The sequence below is a fragment of the Cherax quadricarinatus genome, chromosome 51 (assembly GCF_038502225.1).
Source record: "Cherax quadricarinatus isolate ZL_2023a chromosome 51, ASM3850222v1, whole genome shotgun sequence".
Lineage (NCBI taxonomy): Eukaryota > Metazoa > Arthropoda > Malacostraca > Decapoda > Parastacidae > Cherax > Cherax quadricarinatus.
Genome location: NC_091342.1, coordinates 19,986,220 through 20,012,485, shown reverse-complemented (window position 1 = coordinate 20,012,485; position 26,266 = coordinate 19,986,220). Strand labels below are relative to the sequence as shown.

Here is a 26,266-nt window from a genome sequence, read left to right as displayed (position 1 = left end):
TTGTTTAACTCACTCCAAAATTTTTTCTTATTTTCATTAAAATTTCTTGACAGTGCCTCTCCCACTCTATCATCTGCTCTCCTTTTGCACACTCTCACCACTCTCTTCACCTTTCTTTTACTGTCCATATACTCTGCTTTTCTTATAACACTTCTGCTTTGTAAAAACCTTTCATAAGCTAACTTTTTCTCTTTTATCACACCCTTTACTTCATCATTCGACCAATCACTCCTCTTTCCACCTGCCCCCACCCTCCTATAACCACAAACTTCTGCCCCACATTCTAATAATGCATTTTTAAAACTATTCCAACCCTCTTCAACCCCCCCACTACTCATCTTTGCACTAGCCCACCTTTCTGCCAACAGTCGCTTATATCTCCCCCGAACTTCCTCCTCCCTTAGTTTATACACTTTCACCTCCCTCTTACTTGTTGTTGCCACCTTCCTCTTTTCCCATCTACCTCTTACTCTAACTGCAGCTACAACTAAATAATGATCCGATATATCAGTTGCCCCTCTATAAACATGTACATCCTGGAGCCTACCCATCAACCTTTTATCCACCAATACATAATCTAACAAACTACTTTCATTATGTGCTACATCATACCTTGTATATTTATTTATCCTCTTTTTCATAAAATATGTATTACTTATTACCAAATCTCTTTCTACACATAGCTGAATTAAAGGCTCCCCATTTACATTTACCCCTGGCACCCCAAATTTACCTACTACTCCCTCCATAACATTTTTACCCACTTTAGCATTGAAATCCCCAACCACCATTACTCTCACACTTGATTCAAAACTCCCCATGCATTCACTCAACATTTCCCAAAATCTCTCTCTCTCTCCTCTACACTTCTTTCTTCTCCAGGTGCATACACGCTTACTATAACCCACTTTTCACATCCAATCTTTATTTTACTCCACATAATCCTTGAATTAATACATTTATAGTCCCTCTTTTCCTGCCATAGCTTATCCTTCAACATTATTGCTACTCCTTCTTTAGCTCTAACTCTATTTGAAACCCCTGACCTAATCCCATTTATTTCTCTCCATTGAAACTCTCCCACCCCCTTCAGCTTCGTTTCACTTAAAGCCAGGACATCCAGCTTCTTCTCATTCATAACATCCACAATCATCTCTTTCTTATCATTTGCACAACATCCACGCACATTCAGACTTCTCACTTAGACAGTTTTCTTCTTTTTATTCTTTTTAGTAATCTTTACAGGAAAAGGGGTTACTAGCCCATTGTTCCCGGCATTTTAGTTGACTTTTACAACACGCATGGCTTACGGAGGAAAGATTCTTATTCCACTTCCCCGTGGATATAAAAGGAAAAGTAATAAGACCAAGAACTATTAAGATAAAATCAAAGAAAACTCAGATGAGTGTGTATAAATAAACGTGTACGTGTATGTGTAGTGTGACCTAAGTGTAAGTAGAAGTAGCAAGACATACCTGTAATCTTGCATATTTATGAGACAGACAAAAGACACCAGCAATCCTACCATCATGTAAAACAATTACAGGCTTTTGTTTTACATTCACTTGGCAGGACGGTAGTACCTCCCTGGATGGTTGCTGTTTACCAACCTACTACCAATTATATATTCTTTCTTTCAACACATAGGCTATATCCCACCGAGGCGGGGTGGCCCAAAAGGAAAAACGAAAGCTTCTCCTTTTACATTTAGTAATATATACAGGAGAAGGGGTTAGTAGCCCCTTGCTCCCGGCATTTTAGTTGCCTCTTACAACACGCATTGCGTACGGAGGAAGAATTCTGTTCCACTTCCCCATGGAGATAAGAGGAAATAAACAAGAACAATAACTAGAAAGAAAATAGAAGAAAACCCAGAGGGGTATGTATATATACGCTTGTACATGTATGTGTAGTGTGACCTAAGTGTAAGTAGAAGTAGCAAGACGTACCTGAAATCTTGCATGTTCATGAGACAGAAAAAAGGACACCAGCAATCCTACCATCATGTAAAACAATTACAGGCTTTTGTTTTACATTCACTTGGCAGGACGGTAGTACCTCCCTGGATGGTTGCTGTCTACCAACCTACTACCAATTACAGTGGACCCCCGGTTAACGATATTTTTTCACTCCAGAAGTATGTTCAGGTGCCAGTACTGACCGAATTTGTTCCCATAAGAAATATTGTGAAGTAGATTAGTCCATTTCAGACCCCCAAACATACACGTACAAATGCACTTACATAAATACACTTACATAATTGGTCACATTCGGAGGTAATCGTTATGCGGGGGTCCACTGTATATATATATACATAAAATGAAAAATGAGAAAGATGAAAATGAATATTTAATATTATAAAGCTGATTTTTGTCGATTTAGCTAATGTAATATTAGAAGGATGAACAAAATTGTAAGATATTTAGAGAAATTGCATGTCAGCATAACATAGTGTCATCTGCAAATAAAATGGGTAAGGAGATTAGATGCATTTAGGAGGTCATTGCTGTAAATGAGAAAGATAAGTGGGCCAAGGACATTCCCTGTGGGACTCCAACAAGAACAGGTTGTGTAGTGGGACAGGCTCCATTTGTGTATACATAGTGGGTTCTATTGCTAAGATAAGATTTTAAGTAATCGAGTGTGTCCTATGATCCTGTAATGTTCGAGTTTTAGGTGCAATAGGTCATAGTCAACTGTATCAAAAGCTTTTCATAAGTGTGTGAAAAGTCACAGGGAAAATTCATTTTTTTTAAAGCATATGTATAATAGCATCATTAGTACTTTTTTTTGGTCTGAATCCAAACTGACAGGGGTTGAGTATGTTGTGGAATACTATGTAGGAGTAGACTTGGTTGTGAATTAATTTTTTGAAGATTTTAGATAGTAGGGGCAACTTTGATATAGGCCAGTAGTTGTTCCTTTCAGTTGGATCACCTCCTTTGAGGATCGGGGTGACCCTTGCTGTCTTGAGTATGGATGGGAAGGTGGAAGATTCAATGGATTTGTTAAAAAGAGTTGCAATAATTGGTGACAACACGTGAGAAGCTTTTTTATACACGAATGGTGGTAAGTTATTTAGGTACCTACTCCTGCCTTGTTCTTTAGTGTCTTGATGAGCAAGATTTCAGTAGGGTTTGTTGGGGCTAAAAATAGAGTATTTGAGTAGTTGCCAGTGAGGTAGTCTTTTGGTCGAATGTTTGAGTTTGGGATTTTACTTGTTAGCTTTGTTCCTACGGTCAAGAAAAAGGCATTAAGTTTGTTGGCAGTATCAGTTGGCTGAAGGAGAGGTTCTTCTGGTTTCATTAAGTTAATCAGTCTGTTTTGTGGCAGCTTTTTAGATCCTAGAATTTCGGATTTCATATCGCCTTTTATGTCATGAAATCTGTTTTCACAATAGTTTTTTTTTACCTCCTTATCAGATTGGTTAGTATTGACGAGTAACGTTTTGCAAGACCCTTTGTTATTAGACCCATTCCGTACTGTTTTTCATATAGATGTTTTTTTTATCAATAGATTTGAAGATGCTGTTTGTAAGCCAGGGGCTGTTTAGTCTCTTTGCTGTGATCTGCTTACTTTTTATTGGGCAATGTATGTTATAGAGGTTCTGGGTTTTTTTGTAAAAAAAAAATGTTAACACATTCATCAGTATTGAAGTTGTCTTCTAGCTCATTTTGCCAATCAATGTTACTTAATGCTGAAATAGTTATTAACAGATGACTCGTCATGTAGTCGGAAGGTGATCTTAGTTGTGTCCTGTGGCAATTTACATAGGTTGGTTATGAGAAAGGTGGGATAATGGTCAGTGGTGTTATCTGTGATTATGCCTGCTTTAATGGGGATAGTGTTTTCCCAGATATTGTCTAGTAAAGAGGCAGTTGTCTCGGAGATTCTTTTAGGTTTTGTTATTGTTGGCAGAAGTAAGCAGCTGCTCATAGTGTTTGTGAATTCAGTTAGTTGTGGACCATGGTCATGGATGAGGTTTATGTTGAAGTCCCCTGTAAGTATCAGGTGGTGTTCGTTCATCTCTGTGTTAGTTATCATGTTTCTTAGTTGTCATTAAATGAGTAAATATTGGAGTGAGGTACTCTATAGATTGCTCCAACTGTTAAAGGTTTTTTAAGGTCTTTGGATTTAAATTTACCAAATGTATATTCATCATATTCATTCCTTGTGCAAGTAGAATTTATGCTTTCAAGTTCATCAGAGTAGTATACAGCCATTCCACCTCCTAATTGGTCTGGTCTACAATTGTGCATGACTGTGTAGCCAGGTATGGAATAGATGTTTGTAACTTCATGTTTTAGCCATGTTTCAGTGAGAGTAATGATAGACATACTGACATTTAGAGAATTGAGTAGTACTAAGAGGTCATAGTGTTTGCTTAATGATCTGACATTATAATTAAATACTGTTATGTTGTTGTTGGCACTGAGTAGTTTCTTAGCCTGACTAGCAGATTAATAAAGGCAGTTGTTGTTAGGATCATGCAAGTCATTTAGTAAGAGGTTAATATCAGGATCAATGTTTGCAATCATATGACTAAAGCAGGATTAAGGATGTACAGTATAACTAAAAGAAAAGGAACTATTAATTATTAATAAGGGCTGGTATAATGACTATGACAAGTATTAAGTCAGTATTGCACAACTTTTAGGATTCAATATTGCACAGGAGGCAATATGAAAATTTACAAAAGGCAGTGCAAAGTATTGGTATGTGAAGAACTATTCAAAGAGAATATATAGAGACTAAAGTAATAATACAAAAATAAAAAAATGGACAGATAGTAAATCTTTCTTTCTTTCAACACACCGGCCATATCCCACCGAGGCGGGGTGGCCCAAAAAGGAAAAACGAAAGTTTCTCCTTTTACATTTAGTAATATATACAGGAGAAGGGGGAAGATAGTAAATATGGTATTAAATAAATTTAGAGAGCAAAAAATGGAGATAGTAAATATGGTATTAAACAAATTTAGGCAGTAAGATTTGACTTGTGGCACAAAATTTAAGCAAGTAATATATAGGATATGATGTAGTTGGTACTAACATTTTTTTTTATTTATTTATTTATTTAATGTCTTTGCAAACAGTACATTGAGATTGTGTATATATAATAGTGGGTTGCAATGCAAAGAGAGCCTCTATTATGCCTAGGCATTATGGGCCAACTTAACATTATTGGCTACATTCTACTTAATACTAAGGAGTAGTATAACATAGTTGTACAGTAGGAGAGTAATTATTTCATAGTTGTACAGTAGAATATTAATTATGAATGAATCAAAATTTGTATAATACAAAGATTTATTTATATTCGAAAATACTTTTTGAGAAAACAGTGATTCAATTATATTCCTGTCAACAATGGATAAAAGGTTCAAAGTGATTGTTTCAGTTATGATGTGGGAGTACACAGGTGAGTAAGTGTGTACTGAGTATTTAGCATTTAGTCTAGGGTGATTAAGTGGCTTTTGAGAAGAGTCTTAAATTGATTTTCAGACTGGGTTACTTTAATATCTTCTGGTAATGAATTCCATATTTTGGGGCCCTTTATGTGTATAGAGTTTTTACACAGTGTGATATGGACACAAGGTATATCAAAAAGAGATCTGTGTCTTGTGTTGTGGTCATGTGTCCTGTTTAGGTTGGTGAGGAAAAGTTTGAGTGGGGGGTTTATTTTTGCGTGTATTGTTCTGTGTATGTAGTAGGCACATAAATAAGTATGGATGTTCTTAATGGTAAGCAGATTCAGACTTTTGAAAATTGGTGGAGTATGCTGGCGGGAGTGGGGTTTGCACAATAATGCAGTAGGAACACACACTACACGTAGATAATAATGTTAAGACCAATTAGTTAATCTGTCTCAGTAAGATAAGCTCCTCTAAGGAAACTGGAGAGATCATGTTCATTTGCGATTGTAAATAAGCGGCCTACTTCTGTTTTCCTCACTAGAATTTTCCTATCTCGAGTGAAGCACTGATGGATTTTGTCCAGTTTAAGTTTTCTCAACCTGGACAATAGGTTTTGATGTTTTCTCATCATTGATGTACACACTATTTTTTACTCTAATTGCTGATTGAATTAGATTTTTTTTTTTTGTCGTATGACTGAAATCTGATTATAACACGATGTTTACTACCTTGTTTTCCTAGTAAGCGTGTTTATTTAACTTTGTTGTTGTGCACATTAACATTTAGGTGGTCTTTTATGATCCTGATAGTAGTATCTTTGCAATTAGTCTAGGTTATTTCACTGGTAAAGCAGGAGCTGTTTATTATAACTGCATCAGACAACTTTTCTTGTTCTGTTTTGTCATTGTGGTAATCAAGGTAGTCATTCAAACGGGCATGCATGTTGGTTTTCTAGTCCTTGATCGTTTCTTCTACTTTTGTATTCAGAGTTGTTATTTGCTCAGTGTGACTGGCGATTGCTGTTTGCAGAGAATTTTCTGAATCATTACTTTCCGATGTCGTAATCTTTGAGAATTAGGATCTTGCTCTCGAGGTTGGTTATCTTGGCTTCTTGTCGCACTAGTGATACTCTAAGCTCTTTATTTTCAGCTGCTAGGGTGATGATGTATGACCTAAGAGTGTCAGATAGTCGGTCATACCTGAGAGATCGACAGGAGTGGTGAATCCGGTGAAGGAAGGGGAGTTGGTGAGAGAGTCAGCCATGTTTGATGTTGTAGATGAATGGTTCAGAGAACTGACATGTTGTTGAATTGCACATGTGTCTAATTCAACAACATGTCGGTTCTCTGAACCATTCATCTACAATCCTGTCAGACACTGCAACTTCTTGGGATCTTAATACTTGGGAATTCTTCACTTGCCTAACCCTTGGGCACGACCTACTTCCACACTGGACAAATGTGACACCACCTACGACTGCTGCCCCTCACCTGTCTATGGTTTATAAGCTGCTTCTCCGCTCATATGCCGTATTCTATTCAAGATTGATGGACTGACCACATCGACTCAAGGCTGAGGGACTGATTACCTCATTCTCCTCCTGTTTTTCAAGTTTCTCCTTTGTATGGACTGATGAAGCCACTGTGTGGCGAAACATTTCCTCAATGAAGATACCCAAGAGTTGCACATGTGTCTAATTCAACAAAATGTTTGATGATGTTATTGTGTGGCTCTGGGTGGTGGTGGTGAGGGGGGGTTGATGATACGCCAGTGTCCTGGGTTGACATGTTGAGTTGCAGAGTCCTTGGTGTTATCTTTTTGGAGCTGTTGTTGTTTCTTCTGCGATTTCTTCTCATAATATCACTGAAGTAGTTACTGGTGAATTGATGGAAGGGAGAGCTTTATTTCCCAGAATTTGGGTTGAGTGTTCATCTGGCAGTGGGGGTGGTGCTTGGGTTTGCAAGGCTGTCGTCCTTAGGTCATCAGTTTTGTCAGGTTATGGGTAGCAGTGCTAGTATTCATGGGTCATTTTGGGTTCTACGTGGGTTCGTGCAGTTGTACCTTCAATTAGGCCATCAAAAGCTTTGATGGGCCCTGGTTGTTGAAAATAGTGCTGCTAGGATGCTGCTGTAACTGCTGCAAAAATTGAACATTTCCGCTAATTTGAGCTCACTTTTAAGGCATGGTGGACCCTCGACCAACGGCATTAATCCATTCCAGAGAGCTAGCCGTTAGTCGAATTTGCCGTTAGTCAAATTAATTTTCCCCATAAGAAATAATGGAAATTCAATTAATCCGTTCCGAAAACAATTAGACATGCACAATGCATACATAAATAAATACTAAAATGACACTTACCTTTATTGAAGAGTATTGTTGAGTGATGAGACACTGTTTTTCTTGAACACTCTGGGATTTTCACAGTGATACATGAGCAAAGGCTTCACTTTGCAATCCCCACTACCATTACAACAAAACAAGAAAGTTAACCTGCCTTTCATAGGCTTGTGTCCTGGGAGTGCCTTTTCCTTCTAAATAATGTAGGTCCTGTTTGGCATTTTCTTCCAGAACAGGCCTGTTTCGTCACAATTGAATACTTGTTAGGATTGGAATTTTTCTGCTTTGCCATGCCTTATCACACTGTGTATGCCACTATGATTCTTAAATCTCTCAAACCAACCTTTGCTGGCCTTAAATTCACCAATATGAGCACTAGTTCCAGGCATTTTTTCCTGTTCACCTAGGTGTTAGTCAACTGGTGTGGGTTGCATCCTGGGGGACAAGATTAAGGATCCCAAAGGAAATAAGTTAGACAGTCCTCGATGATGCACTGACTTTCTTGGATTATCCTGGGTGGCTAACCCTCTGGGGTTAATTGTTTCTGGTATTCTCGATAAGCCACACCAACAATAGTCTGTCCACATCTTCGAGTAGTACAGCTGACCATGGCGCAGCAGCAGCTGACGTTGGTGCAGCAACAGCTGATGGTAGTGCAGCAGCAGCTGATGGTGGTGCAGCAGCAGCTGACTGTGGTACAGCAGCAGCTGACGGTGGTGCAGCAACAGCTGACGGTAGTGCAGCAGCAGCTGACTGTGGTACAACAGCAGCTGATGGTGGTGCAGCAACAGCTTATGGTAGTACAGCAGCAGCTGACGGTGTTGCAGCAACAGCTGATGGTGTTGCAGCAGCAGCTGACGGTGTTGCAGCAGCAGCTGACCGTGGTACGATAGTATTTTGAGAGCATTTCTCACCCTTTTTAGCACTAGAAGCTTTCTTGGGGCCCATGGTGGCTTATTTAGCAGTTACAAGCACTAAAAACACTGGAATAATACAAAATATATTGCAGGACACTTGGAATCGACTGAAACGGCTTGTAAACATTGGCACACTGGCTATACACGGAGTCTTGGAGTGGTTGGGCCCGCTCAGGCTGCATGCTGTTAGATGAGTTTTTTGCTGTTGGTAGAGCCAATTTTTTGATGCCAAAGAGCACCATTAGACGAATTTGGCATTACTTGACGCCGCCATTTGGCAGGGGTCCACTGTACTTTCCAGCATGAAACCAATCAAAATTACAGTATGGCCCTGATTTATGGTGTTTCGCCTTACGGCATTCCGCTAATGCAGCAATGTCAAATTATGACCAAAATTTGCTATATGGCAAGTGGGTATTCAAATACGGCGTGCCCCACATCGACTCAAGGTTGAGGGACTGATTACCTCATTCTTCTCCTGTTCTTCACGTTTCTCCTCAATAAAGATACCCAAGAATTGCACATGTGTCTAATTTATCAACTTGTTGGTTCTCTGAACCATGCATCTACATTAAGATTACAAATACTTTAAGATAAGCAATGAATGTATGTATTTTACTTTTTGTGTTTTTAATGCCTAGTTCTATTACTAACTTAATGTAATTTAGTGTAAACTTGTTGTCTAGCATTTATATGCATTTGTAAATGGAAAAAATGGCGTTCTGCTTTCCGGCGATAGCCTGGAACCTAACCCGCTGTATAAGTAGGGCCCTACTGTAATATATCTTCCATTCCATCAAATGAGAAAAAAACGAGAATACAACTATACAAACCATATGAAAATACACCACAGTCTCTGTTTTACACCAAAAGCACAGTTGCCTTTTTTCTCATGCACTGCATGCTGGAGGATTTTTTTATATAGTGCATACTTACCACACACACCTATTCTCTCATATGTAGGCCCAAATTTACCAGTCACAGCTTATCTGAGTGAGCTGAGCTCGTGGCGACTGACAGTGGCTTCAAAGACACCTTATTGTTTATGGACAATGTACAGTGTATGTGCTTTATAAAATGAGAAGCATTTTTTTTATTCATTGGAACCATGGCTAGGGCTAAAAGTGAGCAAGTTATAACAATAAATGGAGAAAAAGAAATTGGGATGACTAATGAAGCAAGTAGCACCACCAAACAGTAGTGGCAGGTTGGTGTGGAAACCCCAGAAATTTGAAATTATGCTAGCTGAAATTAGTGCCGGATTACTGATTGCCGGATTAGTGATGGCCAACCTGTACCTCTCTGGGTGGTTGCTGTCTACCATCCTACTACCTAGGACAAGTATAACGTGTAGTGAGAAAAATAAGAAAATATGTCTGGTACAGTTCTTTTCCCCTGTTAGCAATTTTTTTTTTTACATATAGATATTAGGAAAGCATTCCATACAGTAGACCACAACATCCTGCTCCTTAAATTTAAATATTATGGTATCAGAGGTCATGCACTTGTATAACAACAGACACCAAAATGTCTTCATCAAGGGCATAACCTCGTCAATGTGACCTATTGATACACAAATAACCTGCACATAGAAGAGAGGAGCTTACGACGACGTTTCGGTCCGACTTGGACCATTTACAAAGTCTCTTCTATGTGCAGGTAATTTGTGTATCGTTCCAGTCACAGTATTGTGCCTTTTTTTGTTATTTGTGACCTATTGACATAAGGGTGCCCCTGGCAGTGTACTCAGCCCTTTTGCTTTTCCTCATATACAGTGGACCCCCAGTTTATGCCTGGATCGGATAGCACCAAAATTGGATAACGCCTCGCTTTGGCGTAAAAAAATTGGCTCAGATAACACCTAAAAACTCGGTTAGGAGCTTTCGTCCTGAACTTGTCTGCTCGGCGCCATGAGTGGGCCCGGCCAGTCATCCAGTCTACCAGCCAGTGTATCATTGTTTACAATCTGTTGCAGTCGATCCCATGTGTACCTGCGATACATTTTGTATTCACTGTTTTTAGTGCTTGTAACTGCTAAATAAGCCACCATGGGCCCCAAGAAAGCTTCTAGTGCTAACCCTGTGGTAAAAAGGGTGAGGTGTACCATCAAACTGAAAAAGGAGATAATAGAAAAGTACGAAAGTGGAGTGCGTATCTCAGAGTTGGAAAAGTTATACAACAAACCCCATTCAACCATCACTACAATCTTGTGCAACGAAAAGGCAATCAAGGAAGCTGTTGTTGCAAAAGGTGCAAGTGTGATTATAAAACAGAGATTGCAAATACAGTGGTCCCTCGTTTATCGTTGTTAATCCGTTTCTGGAAGTGCAATGATTATTAAAATAGACGATTTTCGAATCAATTTTCTCCATAAGAAATAATGTAAATACAATTAATCCGTTCCTGGCACCCAGAAGTATTAAAACAAAAAAATTTTTTACATGAAATATAGATGTAGTACATAAACAATACAATGGGACATGATGAATGAAACCTTAACAGCATAACACCTACCTTTATTGGCGATTCTTCTTAGTGTATGGAAGACTGGAGGAGGAGAGAGATTGGATTAGTTACTGTTTGGAAGGGGAATCCCCTTCCATCAACACCTTAGGTACCAAGTCCTTTTCTGGGGTTACTTCTCTTCTCTGTTTCTTAATGCCACTAGGACCAGCTTGAGAGTCACTGGAGTCCTGTCTTGCAAAAAAAAGTGTCCATAGAGCTCTGTTTCTGGCATCTCTTTAAAACTTCCCTAAAATGGGCCAAGACTCTGTCACTGTACAAGTTGCCGATATGGCTTGCAACATCCTTCTCAGGGTTATGTTTCTCCATAAATCTTTCCATCCTACCGCACATTTCAAAAATCTTCATAATTTCTGAAGAAGGCACCTTCTTCCATCTCTCTTCCTCCTCCTCTGCAGCAAGATTCTGAGCTGCGATCTGTTGCTGTTCCTGCTGACGCTCTTGCAGCTCCTCAGTGGTTAGCTCTTTGTTGTGGTTCTCCACCAACTCTTCCACATCCTCTAAATTCAAATCCAAGCCCATGGAACTCCCCAATGCCACAATAGAGTTCACAACTGACATAGGCTCATCAAGGTCAGCCACAAATCCTTCAAAATGCCTCTTGTGGGCACAATCTGGCCACAATTTTCTCCAAGCAGAGTTCAAAGTCCTGGTAGTCACTCCCTCCCAAGCCTTACCTATAAGGCTTATGCAATGGAGGATACTGAAGTGTTCTTTCCAAAACTCTCTTAGGGTCAAGTGAGTGTCTGAGGTCACAGTAAAGCACCTTTGAAACATTGCTTTTGTGTAGAGTTTTTTAAAGTTTGAAATGACCTGCTGGTCCATGGGCTGGAGGAGAGGAGTGGTATTCGGGGGCAAGAACTTTACTGTGATGAACCCAAACTCCTGCAGAATTAGGTCATCCAAGTTTGGAGGATGAGTAGGTGCATTGTCTATTACTAGGAGGCACTTGAGATCCAATTTCTTTTCCAGGAGGTAATTCTTCACACTAGGACCAAACACTTCATTGAACCACTCGACAAAAATTTCCCTCGTGACCCATGCCTTATTATTAGATCTCCAAAACACACACAATTTACTCTTCATAACATTGTTTTTTTTTAACACACTGGGATTTTCAGAATGGTACACTAGTAACGGCTTCACTTTGAAATCCCCACTAGCATTAGCACAGAACATGAGTGTCAGTCTGTCTTTCATAGGCTTGTGTCCTGGCAGTTCCTTTTCCTCCTGAGTAATGTAGGTCCTCTTTGGCATTTTCTTCTAAAAGAGACCTGTTTTGTCACAATTGAACACTTGTTCAGGTTTCAGTCCTTCAGCCTCTATGTACTCCTTGAATTCACTTACAAATTTCGTAGCTGTAATTTTGTCCAAACTGGCAGCCTCACCGTGCCTTATCACACTGTGCATGCCACTATGGTTCTTAAATCTCTCAAACCAACCTTTGCTGGCATTAAATTCACAAATATCAGTACTCGTTGCAGGCAATTTCTTTACCAGATCATCATGAAACTGCCTAGCCTTTTCACAAGTAATTGACGTCATAAGACTATCTCCTGCTAATTGTCTCTCGTTTATCCACACCAATAATAACTTCTCAACCTCTTCAAGTACTGCTGATCTCATTTTTGTCAGCATATTTACCCCCTTTGCAACAACAGCTTCCTTGATTTCCTTTTTCTTGGCCATGATGGAAGATATGGTTGTACGGGATTTGTTATACATCCTGGCCAGTTCGGCCACACGTACACCACTTTCATATTGTTCAATGATGTTTTTCTTAAATTCAGTCGTATTTCTCACTTTCTTTACCAAAGGCTTGGCACTAGGAGCTTTCTTTGGAGCCATGGTAGCTTATTTAGCGCTTGCAAGCACTAAAATGAATGGAATTGCTGGGAAGGGAGGCTGAGGCGGCTCAGAGCCGTGAGTACACGTCCAGGACGAACGACGATTAGTGAGTCAACCGACCATTTGTGAGCCAATGTTTGGACTAAAATAACGCGACGATTTCCGAAAAGGATGACTATTGAGCCCAACTATTATCGAGGGACCACTGTACTCAAAGATTTGGAGAGACTGTTATTGGTGTGGATAAACGAGAAACAATTATCAGGGGATAGTATATCTCGGTCAGTAATATGTGAAAAGGCAAGGCAGTTGCATGATGATCTCATTAAGAAAATGCCTCCAGATAGTGCTGCTGTTGATGAATTTAAGGCCAGCAAAGGCTAGTTGGAGATATTTAAGAATCGTAGTGGCATACACAGTGTGATAAGGCATGGTGAGGCTGCCAGTTCAGACAAAAAAGCAGCTGAAAAATATGTGCAAGACTTTAAAGAGTACATACCTGGTTACCTGGAGGTTATTCCGGGGATCAACGCCCCCGCGGCCCGGTCCATGACCAGGCCTCCCGATGGATCAGGGCCTGATCAACTAGGCTGTTACTGCTGGCCGCACGCAGTCCAACGTACGAGCCACAGCCCGGCTGATCCGGCACTGACTTTAGGTATCTGTCCAGCTCTCTCTTGAAGGCAGCCAGGGGTTTATTGGCAATTCCCCTAATGCTTGATGGGAGGCTGTTGAACAGTTTTGGGCCCCGAACACTTATGGTGTTTTCCCTTAGTGTACCAATGGTGCCCCTACTTTTTATTGGGGGCATTTTGCATCGCCTGCCCAGTCTTTTACTTTCGTAGGGAGCGATTTCTGTGTGCAGATTTGGGACCATTCCTTCCAAGATTTTCCAAGTGTAGATTATGATATATCTCTCCCTCCTGCGTTCCAACGAGTACAAGTCAAGTGCTTCCAAGCGTTCCCAGTAGTTAAGGTGCTTGACAGAACTTATACATGCAGTAAAGGATCTCTGTACACTCTCTAGATCTGCGATTTCACCTGCTTTGAATGGAGATGTTAATGTACAGCAGTATTCCAGCCTAGAGAGAACAAGTGATTTGAAAAGGATCATCATGGGCTTGGCATCTCTCGTTTTGAAAGTTCTCATTATCCATCCTATCATTTTCTTTGCACGTGCGATCGTGGCACTGTTGTGATCCTTGAAAGTAAGATCCTCAGACATTACTACTCCCAGGTCCCTTACATTATTTTTCCGCTCTATTGTATGGCCGGAGTCAGTAGTATACTCTGTTCTAGTTATTATCTCCTCCAGTTTTCCATAACGGAGTAGTTGGAATTTGTCCTCATTGAACATCATATTGTTTACCATTGCCCACTGGAAAACTTTGTTTATATCTTCTTGGAGGTTAACCGTGTCCTCAGCAGATGACAGCCTCATGCAGATCCTAGTATCATCCGCAAAGGATGATACGGTGCTGTGGTGTATATCTCTGTTTATGTCTGATATGAGGATAAGGAATAAGATGGGGGCGAGTACTGTGCCTTGTGGAACAGAGCTCTTCACTATGGCAGCCTCCGATTTAACTCTGTTGACTACTACTCTTTGTGTTCGATTTGTTAGGAAGTTGAAGATCCATCTCCCCACTTTCCCAGTTATTCCTTTAGCACGTATTTTATGGGCTATTACGCCATGATCGCATTTGTCAAATGCTTTTGCAAAGTCTGTGTATATTACATCTGCATTCTGATTTTCTTCCAGTGCATCCAAGGCCATGTCATAGTGATCCAGTAGTTGTGAGAGGCAGGAGCGACCTGCCCTGAACCCATGTTGCCCTGGATTGTGCAGATTTTGGGAATCCAGGTGATTTGCAATCCTGCTTCTTAGCACTCTTTCAAAGATTTTTATGATGTGGGATGTCAGAGCTATTGGTCTATAGTTCTTAGCTAATGCTTTGCTGCCACCTTTATGGAGTGGGGCTATATCCGTTGTTTTAAGTGACTGTGGAATTTCACCCATGTCCAAGCTCCTCCTCCATAGTGTACTTAGGGCACGCGAGAGGGGTTTCTTGCAGTTCTTAACCCTTTGACTGTTTCAGGCCCCTCTCTGAAACTGTCATTCTATGTCGCCAAATATTCAAAAAAAAAAAAAAATTATTTTTTCTTATGAAAATGTTAAGATTATTTTTCTGAGTGTTTTAGTCCAAAAAAAAAAATTTTTGCCATCGGTACTTACCGAGATATAGAGCCGTGAAGTTTGCAGAAAATGAGCCGCATATGGCAACAGCAGCGACTGCCGCTCACCCGGTAAACTTTAGTTTACTTGTAATTGAAGGTTTTTTGTTTTTTTCACTATTTTATTTTTTCACATAACTTATGTGGCCTATGAGACCAAAGTAAGGTGCAATGTATATATATACACTCATTGTATACAACACAATAAGCACACAAACATAATTATCAATATATTGTTTACAAAACTTGTTTACAAAAACAAACAAACAATCATCCTCCTCCTCCTCCTTCTCCTCCTCCTTCTCCTCCTCCTTCTCCTCCTCCTTCTCCTCCTCCTTCTCCTCCTCCTTCTTCTCCTCCTCCTCCTCCTCCTCCTCCTTCTCCTCCTCCTTCTCCTCCTCCTCCTTCTCCTCCTCCTTCTCCTCCTCCTTCTCCTCCTCCTTCTCCTCCTCCTCCTCCTTCTCCTCCTCCTCCTCCTCCTCCTCCTCCTCCTCCTCCTCCTCCTCCTCCTCCTCCTACTCCTCCTCCTTCTCCTACTCCTCCTCCTTCTCCTACTCCTCCTCCTTCTCCTTCTCCTCCTCCTCCTCCTTCTCCTCCTTCTCCTTCTCTCCTTCTCCTCCTCCTTCTCCTCCTCCTTCTCCTCCTCCTCTCCTTCTCCTTCTCCTTCTCCTCCCTTCCTCCTCCTCCTTCTCCTCCTCCTTCTCCTCCTCCTCCTCCTCCTCCTCCTCCTACTCCTCCTCCTCCTCCTCCTCCTCCTCCTCCTCCTCCTCCTCCTCCTCCTACTCCTCCTCCTCCTCCTCCTCCTCCTCCTCCTCCTCCTCCTCCTCCTCCTCCTCCTCCTCCTCCTCCTCCTCCTCCTCCTCCTCCTCCTCCTCCTCCTCCTCCTCCTCTTGTGTGCGAGTGTGTGGCTTATAATTGTTTTGAGTCAGAAGTCGGCAGCTGTCAAAGTGACATATTGTCTCATTAGTCACTCCCCCTACCGCCTGTCAAAACAATGGGGTCGGATGCTGCTTCCCCTCCTCCATTCTATCTAATTATCTTTCTCCCTCATTCTATATCTTTCAATCTGTCTCTCTTTCCATCTGTCTGCCTATCTCTCTCTCACAGGTACACATAAATACAAGTATACATAGGATAACCCAAGAAATCCAGACAAAGTGCTATACTCTGCTTGAAGATGTGAGTAAACGTGATGACACAGTCTTGTGGCTCTCTCTGAGACAGAGAGCTAGATGGACAGACAGGGAGCTTGACAGACAGACAAATAGACAGACAGAAATGTTTGTGTACCAGCAAAAACAAAGGGAGGGCGATGGTCATGTAATATTACCCTCCTTTACCCTCATCAAAGTCAGCTCTTATCAGATGTTATCTCCCCTTATCTTGTCACTGTCATGGGGTGGACTTTTTTTTTTCTTGCTTCAAGGGAACAATATTATTACATCTTCTTCTTCCTCCTCCTCCTCCTCCTCCTCTTCTCCTACTCCTCCTCCTCCTCCTCTTCCTTCCCTCCTCCTCCTCCTCCTCCTCCTCTTCCTCCCCTCCTCCCCCTCCTCCTCCTCCATTGCTTTTGGTCTCAAACTCCTCCAAATCATGAAATTGATCTTCACTGACACTTCCATCTGTGTTAGAGCATCACTTGGGAAGAGAAGAGTCCCAGATTTGCTGGGGAATCACATATTTCTTACTGCTAGACATGCTGAAAAAGGACAATTGAAATGGCATTCCCACAATGCACCACTGGCTCCCCGATTTTTTTTATATGGTGCACACTGACCATGGAGACCCATTCTCTCACATGTGGGCCTACCAGCTTTCTCCTGCTTGATTTGAAGCTGCTAGAATTTATGCGTATAAATACGTCAGAAACATTGGCTCGTAAGACGTATTTATACGTCGGAAACAGTCAAAGGGTTAATGAAAACAGAGTTCCACGAGTCTGGGCCTGGGGCTGAGTGCATAGGCATGTTGTCAATGGCTTTTTCGAAATCTATCGGAGTTAGGGTAATGTCAGAAATCTGGCATACATTTATGGAGTTTTGAGGCTCATTCATGAAGAAATCATTTGGGTCATCGATCCTCAGACCGATTAGTGGTTCACTAAACACAGAGTCGTACTGGGATTTCAATATTTCACTCATTTCCTTGTTGTCATCTGTGTATGTCCCATCCTGTCTGAGTAAGGGCCCGATACTAGATGTGGTATTTGCCTTGTTTTTGGCATATGAAAAGAAATATTTTGAATTTCTTTCAATTTCACTAATAGCTTTAAGCTCCTCCTGCCTCTCCTGGTTCCTGTAAGAGTCATTTAGCTTAAGTTCGATAGTTTCCACTTCCCTGGTCAGTGCCTCCTTTCGTGTATCAGATATTCTAGCACTCCTGAGGAGCTCAGTGACTCTTCGTCGTCTTCTGTAGAGGGAGCGTCTTTTTCTCTCCAGTTTACTCCTGCTCTTCTTCTTTCTTAGGGGAATATGCCTAGAACATAGAGACTGAAAACTCATAATCCGAACAAGTGTTTAATTGTAACAAAACAGGCCTGCTTTTGAAAGAAAATGCCAAATAAGACCTACATTACTCAGGAGGAAAAGGCACTCCCAGCACATAAGCCTATAAAAGACAGGCTGACATTAATGTTGTGTAGTAATGCTAGTGGTGATTGCAAAGTGAAGCCTTTAGTGGTGTATCACTCTGAAACTCCCAGAGTGTTCAAGAAAAAAATATCGTCAAGGGTAATTTGTGTGTGATGTGGAGATCAAACACTAAGGCATGGGTCACTAGGGAAATTTTCATGGACTGGTTTTATGGTGTGTTTGGTCCCACTGTGAAAAATTACCTCCTGGAAAAGAAATTGCCACTTAAGTGCCTCCTGGTAATGGACATTGCTCCTACTCATCCTCACGACTTGCAAGAGCAAATTGCAGGGGAGTTTAGCTTCGTTAAAGTGAAGTTTTTTTGCCTCCTAATACAACTCCTCTCCTCCAGCCCATGGACCAGCAGGTCATTTCAAACTTCAAAAAACTCTACACAAAAGCAGTGTTTCAAAAGTGCTTTGAAGTGACCTCAGACATTGAATTGACCCTAAGAGAGTTTTGGAAAGATCACTTCAGTATCTTCAGTTGCATAAACCTTATAGGTAAGGCTTGGGAGGGAGTGACTTGCAGGATTTTGAACTCTGCTTGGAGGAAACTGGCCACAGTGTGTACAAGAGAGGGATTTTGAAGGGTTTGGGGCTAACTCTCAGGAGCCTATGCCAGTAATGGAAGCTATTGTGTCATTGGGGAAGTCCATGGGGTTGGAGGTTTGTGGCAAGGATGTGGGAGAGTTGGTGCAGAACAACAATGAAGAACTAACCACTGCAGACCTGCAAGAGCTTGAGGTGCAACAGCAACAGATTACAGCTCAGGAATGTGGTTCAGAGCAGGAGGAAGAGAGACGGAGGAAGTTGCCCTTGTCAAGGATTAAGGAAATGTGTACAATGTTTACAAAGGTGCAAGCATTTATGGATGAATTTTATCCTGTCACAGCTGTTGCAAGCCATATTGGCAACATATACAATGACACTCTTGTGTCCCATTTTAGGGAAATCCTAAGGGCACATGAGAAACAGAGCTCTCTGGAAAGATATTTTGTGTGACAGGGGTCCAGTGACTCTCACGCTGGTCCTATTGGCATTAAAAAACCAAGAAGGGAGGTAACTTGGTACCTGAAGTCTTTATGGAAGGGGATTCCCCTTCCAAACAATATGAAACTTGAATCTACCCTGCTGCTGGGACATCATTCATCAACAACTCTACAATAAAGGTAAGTGGCATTTAATTGTTTATTTTGCATGTACCATTCGTTTCTGTGTAGGGAAATGTATATTTCGTGTAAAAAAAAATTTTTTTAACCCTTTCAGGGTTTCTGACATACTAGTACGGCTTACACGCCAGGGTTATTGACGTACTAGTACGCGTAAATTCTAGCGCCTTCAAATCATGTGGGAAAAGGCTGGTAGGCCTAGATGTGAGAGAATGGGTGTGTGTGGTCAGTGTGTGTGGTAGAAAAAAAATCTGGGACCCAGTGGTGCATTGTGGGAATGCCATTTTAGTAGACCTTGTTTATCATGCCTCGCGGTAAGAAACTCCTCACTCATCGGCGAATTAGGACAGTTCTAATACAGATGGAAGTGCTAGTGAAGATGAGTTTCAAGGTTTTGATGAGGTTGTGACCGAAACTAATGACCATAATACCGGTAATAGTGAGGAAAACCCAGACGACTCTCAGCCTTCCACCTCTGCTGCTGGGCTGTCTTGTTCATGTTCAGTTGTACCAGAACGAAAGAGGAAACTCCTATTTTCCCATATCCCGGACTCAGATGTGAGCATTGGTGATGATAATGATAGTGAGTATGAACTACAAGCTCTTGAAAACAGTTCCAGTAGTGATAGTGAAGTGGAATATTCTCCAGTGAAACATCAGTATATACGACGGTATATGTGCTCTGGTAGTGTGCCATATGCTATTCTAAGGGAAAGGAGTACATCTCGGAGTACATCCCGTGGCTGTACAACAGGAACAGATAGTGAAAATGAAGATGATAGTGTTGCAATTGGGATGGAAAATGTGCATGGTGGTGGTAGTGGTGGTGCCGGCCGTGAGGCACCAGCAGTGGGCCATGCTGCCACCCACACTGCTGCCTCAGATGATCTACAACAAAGGCCACCATCCCCCACCCACCCACCACAACCACAACCACAAACTCCACAACCACAACCACCTGTCAATATCCAGTACCCACCAGCAGACCGCACCTGGTATTGGCATGAAGCTGACAATTTTGTTCCCAATCCCCATCAGTTTGATGAAAGTCAAAGTGAAATACTATGGCTATCTTGTACACTTGGGAACAATGCCACTGAACTAGAATATTTCGAGTTATTCTTTGATGAACCCCTGATGGAAATTATTGTCAGGGAAAGCAACACATACTTCGACTACACCATGGCAAACACAATACTTTCACCAAAATCACGTCTACACCAGTGGAAGGAGACAACCGTTGCCGAGATGTATCTTTTCTTTTCCACAATAATGCTTATGCCACATGTGTATAAGCACAGTGTCAAATCATACTGGTCAACAGGCCGCCTGATTCAGTGATATAATGCGAGTGAATCGATTTGTGCTACTATTACGTATGCTACACTTCTCAGACAAAACCAGGCCTGACAGAAATGACAGGTTATATAAGATTAGGAATGTGTTTGTGTACCTGAAAGAGAAATTCAATATGTATTTTTATCCCTTCAGGAAGCTTGTTATTGATGAGTCTTTGACTCTGTTCAAAGGAAGACTCATTCAAGCAGTATATACCAAGCAAGAGGAAACACTTTGGTATAAAGTTATTTGTACTTAGTGACTGCTACAGTGGTCTTGTATTGGATATTATTGGGTACACTGGAACTTATACATTGCAAAATACCAGGAAGTTATTGGGCATCTCTAGTGATGTGGTTAGAACAATGATGGAACCATATCTTGGTTAGGGGCATACATATATACTGATAACTGGTACACAAGCCTCTCACTCAGTGATTTTTTGCGGGTGAACATGACAGACGTGTGTGGCACAGTGCGTGCAAATCGTAAACATATGCCCAGGTTTGACGCTGGCACTCGTAGAGGTGAGGTGCAGGCGTTTGCTGCCAATGACATCATGGCATTTCGGTGGCATGACAAACGAGATGTCACACTGTTGTCATCAGTTCACCCTAACGAAATGACAAACACTGGCAGGCAGAATAGAGAGACCAATGAACCCATTCTAAAACCGGCAGCTGTGATTGATTACACCTTTAATATGCATTCAGTGGACAAATGTGACATGCAGTTTGGGTTTGCTGATTGTGTTCGCAAGAGTTATAAGTGGTACATAAAACTCTTTCTCCATCTTCTGGACATTTCCATGCTCAATGCTTATAACATGTATAAGATGAGAACCAGAAACAAACCACCATATGGTGAATTTTGTTTGTCTGTCATCAGACAAATAGTATTCAAGTACCAAGGAACAACACCTGCAATAGAAAACCGCCCACTAAATTATCAACAACTACCTTCTCGTCTGAAGCATGGTGATCACTTCCTAATACAACTGCCTGCTACTGCTTTCAAGAAAAAGGCTCAGAAGAGGTGTTACGTCTGTGCACATACAAAAAAATGCCCACAACAACACAGAGACGCTCGTTTTATGTGTGAGGAGTGTAAAACACCACTGTGCATGACCCCAAGTTTCAAAGACTTCCACAGGCTGCAAACTTCTAGAAACACGTTCTGTGACTGTATATGTGTATATAAAATATAGAAAAATAGTAATAAACAACATTTTATATTGTTTGTGTAAACAAGTTTTGTAAACAATGTAGTGACAACAGTGTTTGTGCAGTTATTGTGTAGTAAATAAAGAGAAAACACTTAGAACATAGTGCTCATATTGGCCTCACATGCCATAAAAGTTACTTGAAAAAAAATTAAAAGATAATAGAAAAGTGCCAAAAAAAAAAAAAAAAAATAAGGAAATACCGGGTGACTGGCAGTCGGCGATGATGCCACATGCGGCTCATTTTCTGTCAACTTTACGCCTCAGTATCTCGGTAAGTTTTTAAGGCAAAAAAAATTTTTTAGCCTATAATTTTTAGGGGAAAAAAAAAAAACTATCTTTTCATAAGAGAAAATATTTTTTTTTTTTTTTTTTTTTTTTTTTTTGAAAATTTCTTGACCCTGAGAACGAGTCCAGGAGAGGGCCTGTCGACCCTGAAAGGGTTAATACTTTTGGGTGTGTGGAACAAATTAATTGGATTTCCATTGTTTCTTATAGGGAAAATTAATTCGGTTAAAGGCTAAATCGGTCAAAGGCTAGCTCTCTGGAATGGATTAAAGGCATTAACAGAGGGTCCATTGTACATCAGTGATCTTCCAAATGTATCTCAACAACTTAGACTTGTTCTGTTTGCAGGCAACACAACTTTCGTCATCTCCCACCCAAATCTGAACTCTCCCAATAACAAAGAGGAGCTCATAAATGTATCTACTTGGATGACTACCAACAAACTCATTGTTAACATTGACAAGACCTTCATGATGTTTGGGAACAGAGCTACAAATGTCCAGCTAAATATTATCATCAATGGTTCTCAGTTGGAAGACAAAACAAAGTAGTTTATACATGCCAGTTACCCTATTTGTATACTGTACAGTATGCCACTTCATAGAAATAATATTGTTTGCTTATGTGATGGGGTTATGGTCATTATTATTGCATTTGGGGTGGCCATGACTTGTGGAGGTTTTGAGAAATTAAGCACTATCCTCTGCATTTACTGTGCGTGGTGATAAGTATACAGTATGTACTTCTTGTTTCTGCTTGCCAGGAAGTTGAGCCTGCCTGTGGAGTTGTAGACCTCAGGAGGGCAGCATGCTTCATTGGTGGAGGATTGAGGTCAAATGAGAGGTTCAATGCTGGTCATGCTGAATCAGTCAGCTGATGAAAATTTGACACATGTGCAACATCTGGATATCTTTATTGCAGACATTTTGCCACCCAGTAACTTTATCAATACAAATTCTAGGACATAATTTGAAGACAGTAGAACTCTATACAAAAGATGAGGTAATCAGTCCCTCAGCCTTGGAGTTGGTGTGAAGAGCACAGTAGTCATGAAGATTCTGGAGCACAGGGAATAAGCTGGGGCTTATATACTGGCGTCAGGTCGATAGGAACGGGTAGCAAATGAGGGCATAGCCACTGGTAGGCGGGATATCCCAGTGGAAGTAGATCATACCCAAGGGATTGGTTAGTGGTAGTAGTAGTTGTAGTAGCCGTGAAGGTTATGTAGCTGTCCTCTGAACCAAGATTCCATGATGTTGCAGTGCCTGACAAGTTATACATGAATGGTATACAAAACTGACAAGATGAAAATTAGACTCGTGCAACATCTGGGTATCCTTATTGTAGACATTTTGCCATCCACTGGCTTTATCAATACAAATTCTAGGACATATAGTTCTACTGTCTTCACATTATGTCCTAGAATTTGTATTGATAAAGCCACTGGATGGCGAAACGTCTACAATAAAGATACCCAGATGTTGCACACGTGCCTAATTTTCATCTTGTCGGTACTGTATACCATTCATGTACAACTTGTCAAACATTGCAACATCACGGAATCTTGGTTCAGAGGACATCTACATAACCTTCTTCATGGCTACTACAACTACTACTACCACTTACCCAATCCTTGGGTATGACCTACTTCCACTGGGGAATCCCGCCTACCAGTGACTATGCCCTTGTCTGCTACCCATGCCTATCGACCTGATGCCAGTATGTAAGCGCCAGCCTTCTTGCCCGTGCTCCAAAATCTTCATGACTACTGTGCTCTTCACACCAACTCCAAGGCTGAGGGACTGATTACTTCATCTTTTGTATTTAGTTCTATTGTCTTCAAATTATGTCCTAGAATTTGTATTGATAAAGCCACTGGATGGCAAAATGTCTACAATAAAGATACCCAGATGTTGCACATGTGTCTAATTTTCATCTTGTTGGTATTGTATACCATTCATGTACAACTTGTCAGACACAGCAACATCATGGAATCTTGGTTCATAAGACATCTACAGCGCTAGTTATGGCATTATGCCGGGCGAGCGTCCCAGCATGATGCCATGACAAAAATCAAAGGCCTACCATACAGGGGGGTCTTTGTTCGTCAGTGCATTATGCCGAGTAGCAGCCGTTAGCATGATGTCACAGCCTGCTGCCACACTCCACTGTGACTCCTCAGTGCTCACTTGGCTGCCATGGTGAGAGGAAGTGTTGCACTTTTGTCTCTCATTCGCCCCATCTTTTTGTCCGGTGTTCCCTTTGGTTTTGGGGCAATACATGTTTGATTATGGGTAAAAGGAAGTCTTTAACACCTGAAACTATAGCTCAAATCATAGGGCTTCATAAAGCTGGGCACCAGACAAAAGAAATAGTGGAGAATATTGGTGTGTGTGAGCGTTCAGTGAGGAACTGGGTGCAGAGTTTCAAGACTGGTGATGGTGTCAAGTTACCGTCTGCCAAACCTCGGTGTAGCCTCTTGAAGAAGATATCTGTTCATACCTTAACTGTGTTAAGAAGCAGTTAGAGAGTACACCTAAGATAACTGCTCAAGAATTGAAAAAAAAGAATCCACATCTTCTCTTGGAGGTGTCTGTAAGAACCGTTAACAGACGTGTGTCAGAACTGGGCTACAGTAGTCACTGCCAGGTTAAGAAACTGATCCTCTTCACACCACAGAAGAAACGTAGGCTGGATTATGCAAAGAAATATCTTCACTGGAATCCTCAACAGTGATCTGAAGTACTTTGGAGTGATGAAGCAACCTTCTCTGTCACTTGTAACTGTGGGGGACGTGTACCGGCCCAGAAGTAGTAACCCGCTAGACCCATGCTGCACCTGTGGGATCACCAAACACCCAGACTTACTCATGGTTTGGGGGTGTTTCAGTGCTCAGAGTGTTGGTGAAGTCATTGTGCTTCCCAAAAACCAGTATATGAACCAGTATAATTACCTGAAGTTATTGTGTGACAATTTACCTGAGGCTTTTGACAAGTGTGGGGCTACGGTTTTTATGCAGGATGGTGCACTGTGTCATACCACCAAATCCGTAGTTCAGTGGCTTAGGACTGTGAAGTGAGGTTCTTTAATGACTGGCCAGGCAATTCTCCAGACCTAAACCCTATTGAGAACCTCTGGTCAATAGTGAAATGAAGTTTACTGGGCAAGGATATCAGTTCCATCCTGCAGCTGGAGGCTGCTCTACATGAGGCAGGAATAATATACCTCCCCAAACCCTCAAGAATTTGTGAGAGAATCTTCCTACATGGCTGAGGGACATGATTAAGCATAAAGGACACAGCACCAAGTACAATTAAAACCCCAATAAGTGTGCAAATATATATATTATAATCTTTCATGGTATATGTTTGTGTTTTGATACGTGTGGGGGGGAGGGGCGGCATAATGCTGTGACTAGCGCTGTACATAACCACCTTCATGATTACTACAACTACTATTACCACTAACCCATCCCTTGGGTATGACCTACTTTCACTGGGGAATCCTGCCTACCAGTGACTATACCCTCGTCTGCTACCCGTCCCTGTCCACCTGACACCAGTATATAAGCTCCAGCCCTCTTGCCTGTGCTCCAGAATCTTCACGACTACAGTGCTCTTCACACCAACTCCAAGGCTGAGGGACTGATTACTTCATCTTTTGTATATAGTTCTACTGTCTTCAAATTATGTCCTAGAATTTGTATTGATAAAGCCACTGGATAGCGAAACATCTACAATAAAGATACCCAGATGTTGCACGTGTCTAATTTTCATCTTGTTGGTATTGTATACCATTCATGTACAATTTGTTCTCTACTGTTTGGTGGGGCACTGTGTTTGGGTCCTGTATTCCTGTCTGCTGTTTAGTGGGGGCAATGTGTTTTGGATATATTTCTTGATTTGCTCAACTTATGTAGCACTGAACTTTGACTGGGAAATGGTAAATGATGTCTATAATAGCAACCTCTTCTGTTATTCTTATTTTCCATTCCTACAACTGTCCTCATTGCTGCTCCTGGTAGCAGCTTGAACAAGTGACTTAACATTTACAATATAATACAATACAATTTTTATTTCTTTGCAAATTTACATTGAGATTCTGTAGTTACAATAATGAGTTGCAGTGCAAAGAGGCCCATTATCATGCCACAGCATTCTGCTTTCTACAAGTTTTAATTCTCTCCTGCCACAGATCCTTTCTCCATTGATGAGTTATTTTGTTTATTTGTTAAATACTCTATCTTAGAGTTAATATTCCATGAACCTCAGGTAAGCATTCTCATAAATGGATGCCTTGGTGGTCACCAGATTGTGGTAAGGTCATTAAACTCAGATGTTC

General features: G+C 41.2%; 2 protein-coding genes across 10 annotated transcripts in view; one reads left to right on the top strand and one right to left on the bottom strand.

Moving 5' to 3' along the window:
• The window catches only part of LOC128694629 (uncharacterized), a 316,265-nt gene that overhangs the window by 16,812 nt on the left and 273,187 nt on the right, over positions 1 to 26,266 (bottom strand). The gene's annotated exons all lie outside the window — the stretch shown is intronic.
• LOC128694630 (uncharacterized) overlaps positions 1 to 26,266 on the top strand; it is a 215,196-nt gene that overhangs the window by 158,599 nt on the left and 30,331 nt on the right. The gene's annotated exons all lie outside the window — the stretch shown is intronic.